The 17,745-nt window shown below is 39.1% G+C and overlaps 1 long non-coding RNA gene across 3 annotated transcripts in view; it reads left to right on the top strand.

Annotated features, from left to right (window-relative positions):
• The window catches only part of LOC139793186 (uncharacterized), a 46,961-nt gene extending 29,743 nt beyond the window's left edge, over positions 1 to 17,218 (top strand). The window contains exons 2-4 of one of the 3 annotated variants that reach the window (XR_011724538.1): positions 6,468 to 6,623; positions 9,169 to 9,341; positions 9,863 to 12,921. This is a non-coding gene — a long non-coding RNA (uncharacterized lncRNA). Of the gene's footprint in view, positions 1 to 6,467; positions 6,624 to 8,591; positions 9,342 to 9,862; positions 12,922 to 16,609 lie in introns of those variants that run through there. The other 2 variants (XR_011724537.1, XR_011724536.1) reach the window with 2 other exon arrangements.
• Positions 17,219 to 17,745: the final 527 nt, after the last annotated feature.

Below are 17,745 nucleotides of genomic sequence, written 5' to 3' on the forward strand. Positions count from 1 at the left end.
AGTGACCTCAGGGGGAGGAAATTGTCAAACAGTATTTGCTGTGAAAATGGATTCATATTCATCATTTTAAGCAGGAATGAGTTTAAGTCAGTGCATCTGTCTCATGTGTAAGGTTATATGTCACCGACACAGAAATGAGACATAAATAATTATGCTACAAGTCATCTATTCTATTAAATAGCCTGATATCACCTGTTTCAAGATGAAGAGAAGTACATCTGATGCAAAGTAAGGCCCCTGCATTGTATTCCTTTCACACAAACCAACTTGCTGATTCAGCCACTTTGGCAGAAACAGTGTTGAAATCACATTTGAATACAATTTGCAAACTTGCCTCCTGATTCAATGTGTAAAGAATCTGCATGGCTGTGTGTTTGTCTGTAAAATACATAAAATTATTTCTTTTCTCCTTGTGATCATGACCCTTAGCAGTCTGCATATGAGTAAAGACATGTATTTTAGTGTCAGCTGTTGCACATTGGATGTAACAGTTGAACAAGCCTGGCATTCATTTATGTTAGAGATGAACCTCCAGGTCTCTCCATCTCCCATTCTCATTATACAAAATCCCTGAAATTTGTTCTCTAGACTTCTAGTATGAGGAAGTGGTGTGGTAGATGACGCACGGACTGGCCTCCAGCAGAGCTGAGTACTATTCCCAGCTCTGCCATTTGCTGGAGAGTATCCTGCAACTCATTTAACATTTTTGTGTCTCAGTTTCTCTGACTGAAAATGAGGCTAGTGGGCTAGCATTGCTCACTGAAATCAATAACAGATTCCTATTGAGTTCAGTGACACCTCAGTGCTTTGAGATCTGTGGGGAAAAAAAAAGCTAATTGTTGCTTTTAATACATTTTCCTTGGTTGTCGTTCACTAGTTCTACCTCAAATGAGCATGATTCAGATTTATTCTTAGCCTTCTTCTGTACCATTCTGTAACATAACCTCTTGAACAAAGGTTTATCAGCATTTCTATAATCCTCAGTTCTTCTCAGTTCTTTTATAATACTTTTAAAATATTCTTTCTCCTTAAATTTCTATGGTGTGTAAAGAGAACATACTTCCTTACTCCCATGTAATGCAATACAAATGAAAAGGACAAGACAGTATTATTCAAAAATTCTCAGCTTATGAAATAATATGTATTAGTTGACATGGCCCAGAGGGATATGACTGACCAGCTGCTCTGGGTGAAACAAATAAATAGAAAAATCCTTTATTAATGATGTACTTTGCAGTAGATTCTGTCTGGGGAATTTTGGAGAAGAAACGGGCTCTTTCTCATCCTTTCCCTATAAATGAAATAAGGAGCAGAGAGAATTCCTAGAGGTTTGCTAGATATATATACAGTGCACAAATACATAAGGAATGGTCATACTCAGGGAGGATTTTAGATTTGGTAACCACCACATCTTGCATTTTCTTTGACTTCCTTTAGTCAGCTAAAGACTGTGGGTGAGACTTTCCAAATACAGACAACTGAAATTCTGACCAAAAAGTACACACATTCTCAGGAGTGGATTGAAGCAGGAGTCATGGGTCTGGGCCTTGGAGAGGGCCTCTCTAACCACAATGTTTGGACTGAAGTATCCAGCAGCTTGGGCTGTAGTGTTAGACTGGGCTGTGGAGGTGGGAGGCAGAGCTGACGGGCTCTGGAGGCGGTTGAGTCATGGGAATTTTTGCTGTATGTTTGATGGGATTTGGTTAGTTTATAGCACTGCTCTGGCTTGCTTGAGGCATGTTGGGTGGCTTGACTCCAGGTCTCCTTTAGTCTTACTCTGTCCCAGCAGCTGGTCACTTTGTCCCACAAACTGTAAATTTGCAGAGAATGCATTTACTCTGTTTCTGATGAAGACTGGTTAGCTATGAAAACAGACACTTTTTGCTGTACTAGTATGTACTCATTGAATAATTCAGGTTGGAGGAGACCTTTGGAACTCCTCTAGTGCAATTGCCAGCTCAAAGCATTATTAACTTCAACGCTGGAGCACGATGCTAAAGATGGCAGCTTCCAGTTTTTGAGTAGTCTCACTTTGATTGTGATTTGTCCCCTTGTCCTCTTTTCCCCCCTTTCCCTCTTTCCTACATAGCTGGAAATCCATTGCCATGTGTGCTTTGATGTGCACTTCCAAGAACTGTCTGTCTGTGACCACCCATCAGGCATGTGGTGAGACCATTAGGGTGGGGAGACCCTGTCCTTCAGCTCACTCTTTTCCAGCTAACCCAGCTTTCTCAGCTGTCCTCTCAAGCCATGTACTTCAGCTCTTTTTCTGCCATGGTGGCCCTCAGCTTTACTTACTCCAGTTTCTCACTGTCCCAGAATTGGATGCAGTGCTCCAGATGTGGTCTCACAAGTGCTGAATAGAGGGGAATAATGACTTCCTTGACTTACTGGGCTATTTTCTTAATAAAACAGCCCAGTATGAGGTTAGCTTTTAACACTGCAAAGGCACATTGCTGACTCATGTTCAGTTTTTGCTCCAGGAGCCCCAGGCCCTATTTGCAGAGCTGCTTTCTAATAAGTCACCCACTAGACTAACCCAGATACAGGACTTACTGCTTGCTGCTGTTTAGTATTTGCCTTTGTTGAATATCATGAACTCTTGCATACTTTTAGGTGCAGGCACTCATTTTACACACACAATGTAAACATAACGACCATTTGTATGTGTATCCACCAGGTCTATAGATATATTTTCAAGTTTTTTCTTGATGGACCCATTGTTTCCAGATAACAATAAATCACTAAAATTCCTGAACTTCGTGTATATGTATATATATATATGTATATACGTGTATATATATCTATATCCGTAAGTATACGTGCAGGGTTATTTCTCTGCATGTGTTTGGAACACTTCTAATGTTAAAATTCTCTATTAGGAAGGGTTCAGTTTTGTTTTTCACTTGCTCTCCTTCACTTTTCCCATTCTTAGATAAGGGCACTGGGAACCACATGAGGTCTATTGGCATAATCAGCAGCACAGACTTGTCTGGACCTCAGGAGATAAGTCTGCACTATATCAGCAGACAGCACCTAAGAATGCTTTTCAAAGGAAAAAAAAGTTTCCTCTATCTTTCAAAGGGAGCTTCCTCCTGTTGTCTTTATTGAAGGTCAGATTGCTGATTGGCCTCCTCCAGAGATGGAGAAATTCCTCTGAAGGCTCCTTAAATTGCATTTCAATTATACAGGAGGCTGCACTGGCAGGACCGTTTGATTTCCAAGCCACCCTGTGGCTTCTTGGAGGTGAAGTGGTTTTGGAATCCCCATTTCAGGTAAAAAAGAAAACCCTCTTCTGGCAGTCTCCAACAGAAAATGTGCCTGAAAAGGCATATCTAATTGATTTAGAGAGAATCAAATGCTCTCTGTGAATAATGTTTGCACAGTGTAAATCTCTCACAAATTAGGCATCCAGAGGAATGTGTTAATCAGCAAGGAGTTACAGGGCAACATCAATCCTTAGTAGCCAGTAAGTACAAAAGAAAAAACACTCAGAATAATTTGATTTCAAAGACTTAAAGTGTTTGAATTTTTATTCCACAATTTACAACACAAAATGAGTATTCTGATTTTCAGGTGTGCTGGTGGTTGCTAAGAATTTGAAAAGTAGCTGATGTAACAGTGGCCTAAGTAAGATCTTTTGAGCTTATCCCACTTAAAAATATAAAGCAGTTTCTAAGCCAGAACAAGACACGTTGAAAATACTCCAGGATTATTCAAATGCCAGACCCCAGTCTGGGTTTGGACCATGTGTAAATTTTGTTTGGTCTTTCCCAGGTCCATGAGAGATGAATTCCCTAGCATTCTTGTGGGACACCCTGGATTTCATGCTGTTTTGTCATTCTTTCAGAGATCTGGAGTTTGTCCACTATTTCCTGCAGAGAAAACCATGGTAAAAATCACCCAGAGAATCCTACTGAAGGGAGTTGCATTTTGGTATAAATTAATTGAAAAGTCTTGTTTCAATAATTTAATAACAGCAACAGGCTATATCTTTATTGATTTTGGCCTATTTCCTCTCCATAAAATGAGACTTTTTGCTGCTTTTGATAATGAAACTTTTACCAGACTCTTTACTATTGCTATTGGTAGAAGCTTCTGCAGTGTACAACTGTCAATACAAGAATGAAAAGTTTTGGGCAAAAAAATTGAAGGAAAGATATGAGTGGAAGTTAACCTTTGCTAAGCGTAATTCATATATATGAAAACACAAAATGTTTGTTTTTCAGTTTCCTATCACATTTTCCATCTGGACTCTGCAAAGCTTTTAAACTTCCACTTCCTTTGTGCAGTTTTGCAATATTCCTAGTCACAGGAAGTAAGAGGAAGAGCTTTATGAGGGATACATTACAAATAGACTATATCTAAGTGTTTGGACAAAATAGGTAGGCTCAAATCTCATCTGGGAGAAACTTTAGACTCCTCAATAGAAGCATGAAATCCTGCTTGCTTGTGATCTGATGCTCCATTCTGGGACACTGGTTATTTTTTTGTACAAATTACTCATTTTTTTCTGGTGCTTTTTGTCTGTGATCTCCAAGCACCATGTTGAGCAATTATGAAGGTTTTTACAGTTTTGAGATTTGATAACTGTAAATATAATCTGTGTCCAAGTAATGCTTTTTTGAGTTGGTAGTAATGCCAGGAGTTGGTAGGAGACTTCACTGATGTTTTGAGCCAGGTTCCATGATTTCCAGTCCAATACAAAATCAATACTTTGCTTACCAGTGAAAATCAGCATTTCAAAAGCAGAATGAATAACAGCAAAGTTCTCAACACTTGTGAAAATAAAAATAAAGTGATCAATTATAGCTCTGTGTCTTGATTGCAAAGGTCAGTCATAGGACTCACGAATGTGACAAGAACATAAAGGGACTGGTGGGTTCCATTGTTCAGCTCAGATCTCCCTCAAAAGGAATATTAGATCCCAATAAGGAGAAGGTCTATTACTCACATCCCTTTTTAACAGCAACCCTCTTATTACAATGTACATGTTATATAGCAAGGACATAGAAGCCTATGTAGAGACAATCTTTTATTTTTTTTTTAAACTTCTCATTTTTTTCAGCTCCTATTCCAGCTAGAGCCTTCTAGTGTGAAATTTGAGAGGAGAGCCAAGCTTCCTCTCCTCTAAACATTCCAAAAGATTGATGAGCTCAAAATCTGCATCAGGATCCACATCCAAGTTTTGCAAATGGCATGTCTTACTAATTAACTAATCCAAGCCTCCACATCTCAAACTACAAATATAAATATTCCATGTAATCTATTTCAAGTCCAGCTACGAAATGCTTTTTCTGTTACTCACTGTTTACAAATTTCACTTCTTATTAATTTTACTTTTCAGAAAAGAAAATTAATTGTCATAAAAGCAGAGTGGTTGAAGTAATTTTATTTTTTCCTGAAAGCTTGAAACTGCATTCACAAAGCTTTCCCCCTTCTTCTGCTGTCTTCTACCTCCCCTTTCTCAGCTCACAGGTAAAACAAAACAAACAACCTTGCAAGATGAGCCTGACAAAGTCTGTGAACACAAGCTTGTAAATCTGGCACTAGAACAAGCTCTATTATTTTTAACTGCTTTTGTGTAAGACAGGAGGCTATGTAAAGAACAGGATGTTTTGAACATTGAACTCTGGTGCATTACCTAATACTGCTGCTACAGATTTGATGTAATTTCTCTGCAGGTGTCAGAGGCATCATAAAGAGCATGCTACTGGGATGTTAAACGTTTGGCATACATAAGCCTGCTGGATTTACTGATGGTTCTTTTATGAACAGAAATGCCAAGCTTGCAGTTTGTTATGGACAATTTCAACCACAAGAGAGACTCTTCCTGCAGTCTTTTAGGATTTTGTTTTTAAATGACTGTAGACAGAGTACTTAACCAATTTTTGTTCATCTCCACTTTTCTAGGTGATACCTGAAGTGAGAGACCTTTGTCTTTCCTGGAACGTGGGGCTGCTGTATCTCCTTTAATTGGCAAAGGATAATTTCATCCCTCTCTACTCTGCAGGACTGCTCTGCAGCCAGGTTCTTGGTTGCTCATCTTGTCGCAGTCCCTGGGGAAAGTTCACTGATATAGAAAGTAATCCTTCCAAATAATGCAGGTGGTCAGAGGTCTATGTAAGAGGGAGGCTTGGCAGAATCTTTTGTGGAAATTTACACAACATCTGCCCACACAATGGCTGGACAATACTGTCCTTCCTTCAGTTGGCAGGTGCACTGGAATGTGTATAGAAGAAAAAAATCAAAGAAAAAATTGTATCCAAGACTCTAATACACAGTTAAAAGTTGTTTATAGTTAAAATATGAAGCATCATTTTGTAAAGGAAGTTTTTCTTGAGTTGTTAACACCTGCTGTCTTGCAAGAGGGCACGTTGTATTAGTTGAGCCATCAAAGAAAGAATATATTACCATGTTTGAGTGTGATTAATAGTTGATTTTTTTCTTTTTTTAACTTTTGTGAGGAAAACTGTCCTTTCTGACCATACACATAATAAACCCGAGGTAAAATGGATGCCCTTGTGATACACATATAAACAAGGATTTTGCATTGTAAAAATATGTCTAAAACTAAAGTGGAAGAGCACCATTGCTGTGAGATGCAAGCATGATGCTGAGATGTGATTCTCAGAAGAGGAACTGCACTATTTGTTGTTCCTATCTCTGTCACTGATTCATTTTCAACACCCTCTTCATGCTTCACTCATCTTGTGTCCTGCCTTCTAGAAGCATTCCTCCATGCTCACTTAGCATGGTCTGATATCATCTTACCATCATACACGGTTCTTTACAGACACCATTATCAGCTTTATGCTCACTTATTTTCAAATTAGTGACATTACTGGTGTAGATGAGCCAAGGATTCTGCTGCTCTTGGTGTCCTTTAAGTACTGCATTTTCCCTGGGCCACTCATCCAACCTTGGGGTGGGAAAAGTCACAATTTTTGCTAAACTCAGCTGCTAAATGAGACCCATCTGTGTTGCCCTTCTGCATGGAACTGCCAGCCATTTGAAAGCACCTGTCTGATCACCCAGTTCATATTTCTGTCACTGTAAGGGAAGTCCTTGTTGTTCACTTACCAGAGCTTTGGTGGCCCTAATTTTAAACAGTCAGTCAGTTTTTGAGGTAATTCTGATGCCAATCTTGCCATCTTCGTTTGATACTCTTCTTTTATGTCCATTTTGCCTATCTGTAAATGACTGCACAAGGCATAAAGCCATGGTGAGAACACTCTCTGGGGGCTACCAGGGGCATGGACCAGGCACAGAGATGAGAGGAAGAAGTGGGGGGCAGCAAGCCTTCTCCTGGATGACACAAAAGAGCTGGTAATGTGACAGATATTCTCTGTGCATGGACATATCCTCTTTGGCAGATGCACACCTGCTTGCATGGGGGGTTTGCTGGGCTTCTTTATGGCCCTGCATCTAAGGTAAACTTAGAAACAGTGTGAAACTTTTGCAGAAGAATTATCAGAGTTATTTCAAATTTTTAGTCATTAAAAATTACATATGTTCTTAGTCAGAATCAGAGCACCTTGTATCTGGTAGGATTGATTTAACCTAGAGGGAAGAGAGTTTCTGTTCTGTCAATTAGGTGATAAGGAAAATTGTCAGATATACAATTTTTAATTGTATTGCCATGTCTTGTGACTTTATTTCAAATCTAATGATAGTTGATGTTTTTAAGACTTCAGTCCTTGAATCAAAGAATATTGCAAGAATCTGAGCACTCCTTTCTAAAAAGAAGCTTTTGTACTCCTACAGCATGTTGGGAAGATTTGAAAACTCACAAAGTAGGAGGCAAGAAAGGATGCTGCATATACCCTTTGGAAAATCTTATGCCATTTTTTCCTGCAGCTTCATGGGTTTCTTCAGTGTTGATTCACAATTTTTGAAAATTTGGAACAGCTGACAATATTTGTCTGTTTAAGGTGCTGCCATTTCTCAGAGAAGAGCCTCTTTGGAAAAGGAGAGTCTTTGAAATGGATAGGTCACCTTTTGCAGTGCACGGCACAATGGGACCAGGAGCCCTTGTTGAGAATTGCAGGCGCAACCACAGTAAAAACAATAAATAAATGAGGCATTTCATTCTACCCAGAGATGCTGCATAGGGCTGCTGTTAGAGTGCACATTTGCAAATGAAAGCAGCCTAAATATAACTATGACTCAATTACACTAAATCTGACCCAATTTTGTTCTGTGTTTCAATTTAACACTTATTTACATTCTTAGACTTGGCGCTGTTGGAAAAGAAGGGAGGGGGAGCAGGCATTTTCATCCTCAGAATTACTATTAAAAATGGTGATTAGGAAAACACAGCTACAGTCAGCTTGAAGCTGGGTAGCACATTTGAACCCACTATAAAAGAAAAGATCGTTTTCTCATTCTATTAAATCTCCGTTAGCAATGGCTGCGTAGGCGGCAGGAGATCAGAAATGAACGTCCAAGTTGGAGTTTGTACAACTGGGGTCAGGTCCAAAGCAAACTGCCTGATTAGTGAAACAATTTGTATTTTACAATGACAGCAAATAGGTAAATCTTGTGAGTGTCAGGGAACCCTGGAGGATTTTGAATGGGAGCACAGGCTGGTTTGCAGGTTGCACTTTGATTAGAAGGTGTCATTGCTTCTGCTTTTTCATACTCATGTTGCAGGGACACAAACAAGGGGGACTCAATTTGCCAAGGGTATTTATTTCTCTGTCTCTGTCTCTCTTGTTTTTACAATCTACATGTAATGACTAATTGGCTGAGCTTTCCCAGCTATTTTATGTTTCTCCTGCCCTGGTTACAAGTCGTACTGAACCAGGATATCCACAGGGACCCATAGACAGCCAACACTGCCAAACGATACCAGCGTTCCCCTTTCTCTCTAAGTGTAAAACATTTACAAGTAAATTTACAAACGCATTAAGAACATTTCCCCCGTTGGCTGTTAGTGTTTATTTCTTCCCTTTCTCCTCCGGGGAGCAGGCACCTTCCAGCCCCTCACCTTTCGCACACTGCTCTCCCGTTATGTTCATCGCCTCCTTCCCTCCCCCGTCACCCCCTTTCCCTCCTCCTCCTCCTCCTCCTCCTTCTCCCCCCTCCTTTTCCAGCTCGGCGGCGCAAATTTCTGTTTGTGCCAGTGGGGCGGCCTGGCGAGACCGCAATTGCTCTACCCCACAGATTGACGAGCCCTCAGATGCCGATTTACTGTACATGGCAGCCACGCTGGAGCCGAGGCACATCTGGAGTGGAGTAAGCTTACTCAGAAACAGGGGCCAGCTCCAGCCGGAGCCAACGGAGCTGAGCGCAGCGCTGAAAGGCAGCCCTCTTGCCTCCCCATCCCTCCTCCCCGGGTACATTTCCTAATGTAAACAGAGGCCAAAGAGGAGGGGGGGAGGGGGGGGAGGACACAGTAACTCTTTGCTGCGTGTTTGTCATTTCATGTTCTTTATCTGCTTGAGGTCAAAGCGGAGCTCTGGAAAAACAGAAGCTTTGCTTTTATTCGAAATAGCTGAAAGGCAGCGCTGCTTGCTGAAGGGGTTGGGGTTGGGGGTGTGGGGGTGGGGGAGAAGAAAAAAAAAAAAAGAAAGAGTTTGCTTTTGTGTTTAGTTGTTCCACTTTATGGTAATTTGGGGGATAATTTCATTATCTGCAGCCAAATTGAAAACAAGCTGTTGTCTATGCTAATGATACCAGCGTATTATTTTATGTACAGTAGGCGTGTAGCTCTTTAAACCACAAGTGGACTGGATTTCTGCTTACAGCTGTACTGCTTTAACTTTTTTTTTTTTTTTTTTTTATGGTCGCAAAACGAGGCTTTCCTTTTATTATCTGGAAACAAAAAAAGATTATGGATGACTGCTTTGTTTTACAGAATGGTCAATACCTTTCACGGCCCAGTGCCAGCCTGCTGTCCCCTCAATGGATTTTAGCTATGATCCAGCAAAGAAAAAGCATTCTCATTTTTGGGACACATGCACTGATTTTATAGTCAAGTTCACTGGACTGCTGGATTTGAGTCTCTGGAAAGAAGGGGGAGAGATTTCTGAGACATCTACTGACTGTCAGCAATCTGGACGAGTACTCTGCAACTCTTTACAAGTTTCATATAGTTTTTATTTCTTCTTCCTAATAGCAAAATGATAAAGTTTGTAGGTTAGTTGCTCAAATGACATTAAAATGATCAACATGCAATTCAAAATAGCTTTTCCCGCTCAGTATTCCTTACAACTCAATACATTTTGCAGTAAATAAAGGAAAGAAAACAAACCTCAGAAGATATTGATGCTGAAAACATACTGATGCATACTACTTTGATTTAGATGTCTTCAAAACCTGTAGTAAAAACCTCAGTGACATAAAAGCAGTGGTTCACCTGATATGGAGACTGTCGAACAACCTTGCAATCTCACACAGTAAATCTATGACAAAAACACTGCAGGTCAGCCCTCAAAACATTTTTATCCACTGGAGTAGAAAATCTTTGACCACTGTACACTTTTCTGGGGATGTTGGTTCATTGTCTCCCCTTAACTCACAAGTCATGCTTGATATTTCAGCGTTTTGGTGGATAAGATTGTGACTTTCCAGATGAGTTGGTGACTCCCATGAATCTTGATGAACTCTGGTCTATCCATCATGTAGGAAAATTTGGCCTGGACAGTAAGTGTTGCTGGACAGCAGCTCTTGTACCATAGTAGGGCAAACTTTCAGTAGCTCAACCCCGCATGGGGTTCTTGGGGTGTTCTGTGCTGATATGCCATAACAATTATACATGAGATAGCAATACTTCTATCAGGTTCCAACAGTAATACTTCTGTATTACTGATTTTAATAGATACTATTTTAGTTCATTTCAATAATTTCCTCAAAATTAGGCTTTCTTTTGCTTTTTTCGAAATTAAAATCCCAAGAAGAAAGGACCAAAATTCCTCGAGAATCTCCTTGGCCAGGTCTCACCCAGGGAAGCAGTGGGCATTACCTCCTTATGGATGCTTAAACTGCTCAAGATGAAGTTTAGTAAGTGGGGGACTGATTGTGTGGCAGAGGTGGTGGTCAGCTTGAAAAGACTGTACTGCACATAACCTTTCTGTGCCTGTAACCTTAATCATCTCACCACAGGTCCAGGGACAAATCCAGCATTAGGACACCATTTTGGATGATCTAGGTGATTACTGCAGTAGATAAAGTGGTTTTTTGGGGGTGAAATGACTTATTTGGAAAAAACCCAACATTTCTGTTGGATGGAACCAGTCTGAAAAGTAAAGCTGCTTGGCAAACTTCAGAGACACCTTGGCAGATGACTGAAATCTCAACTTTTTGCAGGGACAGTAGGATTTTGGCTAAGTTTTGCTGGAAGCCTGCATGGATCTGGAGAGTCCTGCCTGGCTGGCAGACCATTGCTCAACCCTCTGACTGCCAGGGTAGAGGATTGATGGGCTGTCATTGCAGGATGGCCCACCAAGTAGTCTACCTTTGAACTAGAGACCTCAGGGCTTCCAGGTTTTGAAACTGGGGCAACACTTGTTTTGAAACTTTGCTGATATGTTTTGATATGCACTGGAAATATTTTGATTTCAATGAATTACTAAATCCTGACCCCAAAAAAATGTTCCATAGGAGTTTTTTTAGCAGCTCTATTCCAGTCTCAGTTTAATGGCTCCGAGGGAAAAAAAAAAAAAGTTTCTCCAGAAATAATGTAGAAATGAAAAAAAATCTGGAGAAGGAATCTGAAGCAGAGTTCCTCTGACCCTCCTTACTGGACATCCCTGCCTCTAAGCCCACTGGTGTCCTTGGACCTCCAGTAGACTGGTCTGGATTCAGTTTCACAGTTCTTGTCTTAATTTTAAATGTGATATCCTGATAGTAATTGTTTAACTGTTCCCCCCCCCCTTTTCATTTAGTGCACATTTGAAATTGATTCAAATCCTTGTTTTGTACTAATGCCAAAAGCATCCATGAAGTCTCAAAATGAAATCTTGGTAGATGACTATGCATCCTGCTGGTTATACAATTGTGATTATATTAATAGTGTGTTCTCCAACTTAAGCAAAGTGCAGGTGCAAAACTCTCATTCAGCAGTACATAACTCTTTCATCTGCCATTTCTTGCCAGTAGATTTCCTGCCCGTATGAATGTTTCTTGTGAAATTTCTGGAGAATAGCTCCTGGGGTTTTGCCAGTTGTCAGAAAACAAATACACAAACAACCCCCTTCCAAAACTCAACATCCTCCCCCTTTCCTCAATCCTTTCTTTTGGAAACTACTGCTTCATAATAGATGTTGTACATCTAACAGAAAGGACCAGTGGTGAAAAAATAAACATTGTAGATTAATGCAACAAAGGAAAAAGTAAAAAATTCACTAGAGATGAGTGGTGCTGATAATGCCACCAAAGTCTGCCTGGGTATTGGTGTTTCCCTTAGGCTCAAGTGGGTACCTCATTTTAAATATATTCATATGCCTGTCCTTTCTCAGTCGCTCACTCTATAGCACTTCTTTCGAATCTTATCCAGTTATATTAGATTTAAAAATGAATTAGCCATGGCAAATAATAATCAAGTTTTAAAGAGGCCTTAATTCAGTGTTTTGTTTTGTTTGGTTTGGTTTTTTTATCAAACACAACGTTGGGACCTACTTCCATGCTCAAGCAGCAGTGAAAGCTGTAAAACTTGCATTCACAAACTGTGTTTATTCCAGCAGGCTCTGGATTCTATGACCATCATCCAGAAATGAAGACAGAAGATCACTTTGAAAATCATAGAAGTTTTAATGGTTTGGAAAGTGTATCAGTAGGTACCAGTCTGCAAAAACATATGTGTGTGGGAAAAAGGTAGTTAAAAGTAACACAGCTGTCAATACTGTATTTTACAGAGCAATAGACCTCTTTTAACATCTAAATAAACTGAGAAATCTGCCTAGAAGTAAAAAAAAAGTTTCCAGTTTCAAGTGTGTTATTTCCTCTCAACACAGTGTATCTGTTCCATGTTTTTTTCAAATATGTTATTGACAGTTAAATGGTATTTCAGTGCAAGATTATGACAGATGTGAAACAGTCAAACACCAACATTTGCAGTATTTTTTGACCCCAAGATAAACTGCTGTCCTTAAAATTTTTTTCCTATTGTACTTTCTTCGCCTGCTTCCAGTGTTTTGTTTTGTTAAAGCGGGAGAGGATTCATTGAAGAGAGCCTGCCATTTATTATTGCCATTTCTCAGAAGAATAAGAACAGTCATCAATTATATATTTCTCCAACAAAAACATATACTCTGTATATAAACGTTCAGATTATAATTCTACCCCAAATATACAAGTATCCTAAAAATAAACCACAATAAATGTTAGACTAAGCAAAAATGAAGAACAGCAAAAGAATAGAGGGAAAAAGGGGGGAAAAAGTAGAAAGAAAACCACAAGAATAAAAAGGCTGGCATTAAGAAATACAGTGGATGTAGAAAAATAGTTTAAAAATGAAGTTAATAGACAGAGAGAAAAGAAACTACCCACAAAATTGTTGCAAAATTTCAAACCAGGTAGATGAAATTCTGATCACAGTAGTTGCTGGCATGTGTCCTGAAACACAGCAAATAAAACCTAAGGGCTTTTAAATTAAATAATTTAAAAATAAAATAATAAAATGTAAATAAAAAAATAAATAAAAAGCAAGACCCCAAGATTAAGGAAATATACCAACAAATTTCAGTGATGGTCAAATGATGATTTAATAGTTGTACCAGGTCAGACATAATTCTATATGAATTTTAAAATGAGTTATAAAAATAAGAATTGCCATTTTCTGAAGGATTATCCCCTTGTCAAAATTTTCTGATGGAAGAAATGAGACTTGGAAGCTCTGTTTTTGTGAGGAAGAATCTAATTAGGTAGGAATGAAGCTTGTGTTTGTAACCTCAATAAAATGAAGATGTGCTTTGGCTGGTGCTCCAATCTGGACCCATCTCTAATTCTGCTGTCCACCAGCTAAGAAAATATAATGGACCTCTAATGCAGAGCATGAATGAAATATTTGAGTCTAAATTATTCCTGGAAGTGAATTTGAACAAACTTGGTGCTTTTGAGTAGGTTGAGTGCAACCACAGGACTAAGTTGTGTATCTTCAGTTAAGCATCTGCAGCTCTTGTTACTCTCAAAGAATTCTACAAGTGAAAACATTGGGCAGAGCTATACTTGCTATTTTTCATTAATTTTTTAAAATAAAACCCAGTTGTAGTATGAGTATGCTCCACATTAGTAATAGTGGAGCTGTACTATATTACTTTTCCAAAAATATTGCATTACTTTTTGGTCCACTGAACTGCCAGTTGCAAACAGAAAAGAGCTGTAACTAAATTGCTAGTAAAAGGGGCAGGAAATTAGATAAAAGAGTAACACTAGTCTCACATGCCTAAATGAAAAGGTGTTAGTTTTAAATATGTAACCTCTCAATATATTCTCCAACTGTTCAAATTCCCTACCTTTCATTACTGAAAGGCTGCACTGTATGAACTGACAGAGCTTCAGCACTCATGTGTTGCAATGGCTTAATGTGTGTGACCAGAGAATGAAGATTCCTTATGTTCTGATAGGCACCCTGGTGTCTTTGAAAAACAAAAATATTACATGATTTCACCATCACTACTGTATAGACAAAGATTTCCTTTCTGATAACTGTGTAACAAGATGTTGTTTGAAGGAAGCTAGAATACCTTTACTCATGCTCCCTGGAAAACAGTGGTAGGAGGAGATTTTGAAAGCCATATAGAAAACACTGTGGAGAGAAGAATCTTTTGAATGTTCACTTCTGGTAGGGAGAAAGAGTTGTAAAAGCACAAGAACATGCAAAGTTGGGTGGGAATCACTGCACCTAACCATAGCTGCCTGCATTGAGAGTGCACTTAGTTTAGATCTCCTTTACAATCAATGCAGGATCAGAGATCTCCAGAAGGTGAGACATATTTTGGTTCTTTGAAATGCCATCTGCTGGAGTGTCTCTCTTTCTTTCCACCGACTCTAAAGGGCATTTAGAGGTCCTCCAAACCATGAGGTAACCCATATTGAGTGCCCATATTGAGGTAGGATGAAACTGGGACTTCCAGTATGTGGTGTAAATGTAGGATGTGGAATTGCAGAGCTATATTAATGAAATGGAATTCGTAGTCCAGTCTAGGGAACCCCAAGTTAAACTTCTCTAGGTTAACACCAAGTCAAACTCCACTGCTAGAAGGGGAGGAGAAAGAGGAAAGAGAACACATCCTGGGTGAAGAAATAAAACATTTTCTCAGATGCTTACTCAATAGCATTGTGCTTCAGGCTCAGGATGTTGCTTCATTGTCAAATGGCTGATCTTTCCTTGTCATGCTTTCCTATTGTTCTCCATTCCTTAAATAATACTGGCTTTCAGCTGCATTTTTCATCCATTTAATTAATGTTCAAACCCCCTAAAAAAAGAGATTAGTTTAGCAAATCAGGAATGAATTAGAAAAAAATGTTACATAATGAATTTATTTAAATTACAGAGTTGCTACTTGCCTTTGCATGGTAATAAAGATGCAGTTAATAGCTTCCACTTTATTTAGCTGCTAAATTCTTTGTTTCAGAGACCAACTCCAACTGCAATAACTGCAATTGTTCTTTGCTCATGAATCACTACTATTTCTCTCCTTCAAATTCTGAGTTTTTAGAACATGGGCAGTCCTCTGGCAGAGAGATGAACATGTTGATCTATTAGATCTCTTAGTCTCTATGACTTAGATGAAGTATTACTATTATTATGGTTTCCAGACATTAATGGCTCATCCTAGGGCTCCATCGTGCACCCCATGGTATCACAGCAGCTCTTAGGTAGAACTCAATGATGTCGCTTTGGTTTATACAAAATGGGCAAGAACATCATAGTGCTTGATTATACAGTCAATATTTGTCAGTAGTTTTCAGATCACTATACTTGGTGCTAAATCAGAAAATAAGTAGGGGATTACAATTAACATCTGAAGTTCATTTTAGGTTTTTTGGTGTGTTTTTCTGTTTTTTTTATAAATAAAAATTTTTAAATATAGTTTTTTTTTTTATTCCATGAGCTGAAGTCTTGTGTCAATATAAGACCTGGAAACAGGAGTTATGCAATTGTTTGTAGACATGCTGTAGAGTTCTTCAGCAAAAGAGCAGTCCAGTGCAACAGTTATACTAATACAGATGGAAGTGTTGGAAGAGATTATTCTGTCATTTTAATACTTATACAGGTATTGCAATTTAGAGTTAACAAATGACCACTTCTTTTTCCTCATGTATTTTAAATAAAAATTTGCAGTTAATAATTCATTTAACATGGGCGTTTAATTCCTTTTGCTCAGATCTCATAACAAATAAATTCCTGTGAAACTAAAGCTTTACCTAAATTTCACCAGTTAGGTCCTCTGCAATCCACAGTTCACTATCACCTGTTTTACTAAGTGTACTTGCTGCATCTGATGCTCAGTGGCCATAGGTATAATCTCTCTTCCTGTATCTCTTTATTCTCCCTTTTACTATGATGGAGCAGCTCCCATCATTACATGTTTTTTCTTTGAGATGCTCTCTGTTTTGATCAAGTGTATTTGCTGTGTTTTCTCTCCTTGGGGTCACAAAGAACAGAAAAGAGAAGGAGGCCGAGGTGACTTGATTTAACTCCTACAAAGAAAACATAGCAGAAGAATGTCTATTATTAATTAGTCTTCATTAGCAGGACTATTTGCAATGCAATTGGTTAGAGCATTTATGCACCTTTGAAAACATACAAATTGGAATAGGCGCCAGGCTTATCTCTGGAACCTGCTGCACCTGATCCATATGTCTTAGTCCACCTGGGATGGACTGTGGGGTCCCACTGAGATTGTATTGTGCCTCTTTGCCCACGGATTTTTGACTCTGGCTGACAGAAGCCCAGATATCTGGTAGTTTAAATGCTCAGAGTTGTAGTCTGCTCTTCAAAGTCAGACTGGTGCCACTGGGCACCATCAAGTGAAGCTAACTGACTGGTTATCTCATCCTTTGCGTGTTTATAGGTTTTTTTTAAGGTGCTTCCTGAAAAAAAAACTTCCATGAGAGGTCTGAATATGTTGAACTGTTCAGAGGCTTTGCAGTGGTCCCTGCAGAGGGCTATACTTCTCTGTCTCTGAATGCTCAGAAGAATCACAGAGCATTAGGGGTTGGAAGGGACCTCTGGAGATCATCTAGTCCAAGCCTCCTGACAGGAACAGGTTGCACAGGATGAGGTTCAGGTGAATTTTGAATGTTTCAGTTTGCAAGTGGATTTTGTAACTGCACAAACATGAGTTCCAAATTAATTTAAAAATTTAGAGGACCATTTATGAACAGTATTTCCATCTTATCCCATCTTCAGTCACAACTCTGCCTGCATCAGTGGTTTAGAATAGCAGTTCAGACCAGTATAATAATGCACAGAATAAGGGTTGCCACATGGACAGTTTCCTTGGTTTTCTCAGCATTCAGAAAGGGCATTTCTCACCTCCTCCACACGAGTGTTTTCACCACCCTGCCAACTTTTTGAAGGGAAAAATAGCTTCATTCTGGTTTGAGGTGTTTCAAAGGTTATGTGAGAAGACGATTAGATGTTTTTATTTTTTTTTCAGGAACGTTAGCTCAGATATGCACCTCACTTCTAAATAAGCTACATTTCAGGAAGCATTTATGCAGCCTCTCTACAGTGGGAATGTTCAGAAACATTCACATTTGAAATTGCTCTCAAGAGCTATGTTGGTGTGA

Source organism: Heliangelus exortis, chromosome 2, assembly GCF_036169615.1.
Source record: "Heliangelus exortis chromosome 2, bHelExo1.hap1, whole genome shotgun sequence".
In the NCBI taxonomy this organism is placed as follows: domain Eukaryota; kingdom Metazoa; phylum Chordata; class Aves; order Apodiformes; family Trochilidae; genus Heliangelus; species Heliangelus exortis.